Source organism: Triticum dicoccoides, chromosome 6B (assembly GCF_002162155.2).
Source record: "Triticum dicoccoides isolate Atlit2015 ecotype Zavitan chromosome 6B, WEW_v2.0, whole genome shotgun sequence".
NCBI classification, from domain to species: Eukaryota; Viridiplantae; Streptophyta; class Magnoliopsida; order Poales; family Poaceae; genus Triticum; species Triticum dicoccoides.
In genome coordinates this window covers 547,925,808-547,928,427 of record NC_041391.1, presented here as the reverse complement: position 1 = coordinate 547,928,427, position 2,620 = coordinate 547,925,808, and positions in this window count along the sequence as shown.

Sequence of the window (2,620 nt, the reverse complement as noted above, 5' to 3'; positions counted from 1 at the left end):
AAGCCAGGGGCCTCGAGGGCTCGAATACAAGTGTTCGATCATAGACGAGTCAGCGGAAGCAACAATATCTGAGTACAGACAAGTTAAACAAGTTTGCCTTAAGAAGGCTAGCACAAACTGGGATACAGATCGAAAGAGGCGCAGGCCTCCTGCCTGGGATCCTCCTAACTACTCCTGGTCGTCGTCAGCGGGCTGCACGTAGTAGTAGGCACCTCCGGTGTAGTAGGGGTCATCGTCAACGGTGGCGTCTGGCTCCAGGGCTCCAGCATCTGGTTGCGGCAACCAGGTAGAAGGGAAAGGGGAAAAGAGGGAGAAAAGCAACCGTGAGTACTCATCCAAAGTACTCGCAAGCAAGGAGCTACACTACATATGCATGGGTATATGTGTAAAGGGCCATATCGGTGGACCGAACTGCAGAATGCCAGAATAAAAGGGGGATAGCTAATCCTGTCGAAGACTACGCTTCTGGCAGCCTCCGTCTTGCAGCATGTAGGAGAGAGTAGATTGAAGTCCTCCAAGTAGCATCTCCAAGTAGCAACTCCAAGTAGCAACTCCAAGTAGCATCTCCAGTAGCATAATCCTACCCGACGATCCTCCCCTCGTCGCCCTGTGGAAAAGTGATCACCGGGTTGTCTGTGGAACTTGGAAGGGTGTGTTTTATTAAGTATCCGGTTCTAGTTGTCATAAGGTCAAGGTACAACTCCAAGTCGTCCTGTTACCGAAGATCACGGCTATTCGAATAGATTAACTTCCCTGCAGGGGTGCACCACATAACCCAACACGCTCGATCCCATTTGGCCGGACACACTTTCCTGGGTCATGCCCGGCCTCAGAAGATCAACACGTCGCAGCCCCACCTAGGCTCAACAGAGAGGCCAGCACGCCGGTCTAAACCTAAGCGCACAGGGGTCTGGGCCCATCGCCCATAGCACACCTGCACGTTGCGTACGCGGCCAAAAGCAGACCTAGCCTAGTGGCGTTCCAGTCCAATTCGGCGCGCGCCGCTCCGTCTCTGACGTCTGAAGTGCTTCGGCTGATACCACGACGTCGGGATACCCATAACTACTCCCGCGTAGATGGTTAGTGCGTATAGGCTCGTAGCCAACTCAGATCAAATACCAAGATCTCATTAAGCGTGTTAATTATCCGTGAACACCGAACAGGGCCAGGCCCACCTCTCTCCTAGGCGGTCTCAACCTGCCCTGTCGCTCCGCCACAAAGTAACAGTCGGGGGCCGTCGGGAACCCAGGCCCACCTCTACCGGGATGGAGCCACCTGCCCCTTCAGCCCCCATCTCCAAACAGTATCACCAGTAATGTAACAGTGTAAAGTATATAGTATATGCCCGTGATCACCTCCCGAAGTGATCACAGCCCAGTAGTATAGCATGGCAGATGGACAAGAGTGTAGGGCCACTGATGGAACACTAGCATCCTATACTAAGCATTTAGGATTGCGGGTAAGGTATCAATGACTGTAGCAGCAATGACAGGCTATGCATCAGAATAGGATTAACCGAAAGCAGTAACATGCTACACTACTCTAATGCAAGCAGTATAGAGAAGAGTAGGCGATATCTGGTGATCAAAAGTGGGGCTTGCCTGGTTGCTTACACAAGAAGGAGGGTCGTCGGTGACGTAGTTGATCACAGCGGCATCAGCGGCAGTCTCGGAGTCTACCGGAGAGAAGAAGGGGGAAGAAACAGTAATTACATAGCAAGCAAGAGCATAACAGGACAACAAACAGAGCTAGACGTGTTCTAACGCGGTGCTACACGTTACCGGCAAAGGGGGATAACATCCGAGAATGTTTCCCCAGGTTTAGCATTTTCGGACAGACGAATCGGAGGGGAAAAGTTCCATGTTCGCTATGCTAGGAGTGTGTGGCGGACGAACGGACTGTGTATCCGGATGCGTCGTGTCGAGCAACTTTCATGTAGAAAGTATTTTCATCCGAGTTACGGATTAAAAGATATGATTTTTTAAAGATTTAAATCATTTTCTGATTTTAATTAATTATTTAAATTAACATTATCCAGAATAGTGTTTGCTGACGTCAGCATGACGTCAGCATGGCGTCAGCAGTCAACAGGGGTGTTGACTGGTCCATCTGACGTGTGGGACCCACTGGTCATAGACTGTTTAGGCTAATCACTGTTTAACTAATCTAACTACTGTTTAATTAAACTAATTAGTTAATTAGGTTAATCTAATTATGATTAATTAACTTAATTAATTCCTTAATTAATTAATTAATTTAATTATTACTATTTATTTAATTATTTTTATTATTTATCTATATATTTTTTTAATTCCTAATTCCTTTTTTTTAAATAAAACGTTTTGGGCCGTGGGGCCACCCGGTCAGTGACCCAGGGGGCATAACGGGCGCGCGGGCGTGCGGGCGCTGGCGCCCAGCCCGAACGGGCGCACACCCAGGGGCGGCCAGATCCGGCGCGGCACCGGGCGGGGACGCAGCACCAGGGGGGGGTCGCGGGCGGCCAAGCGCGTGCTCGCGCGGCGAGGCACGGGCGAGGCCAGGAGAGCGCGGGGGCGACCGGAGGCGAGGCCAGGGGGGCCAGCGTCGGCGGTGGCGGACAGCAAGGGCAGGGGCGGGAGCT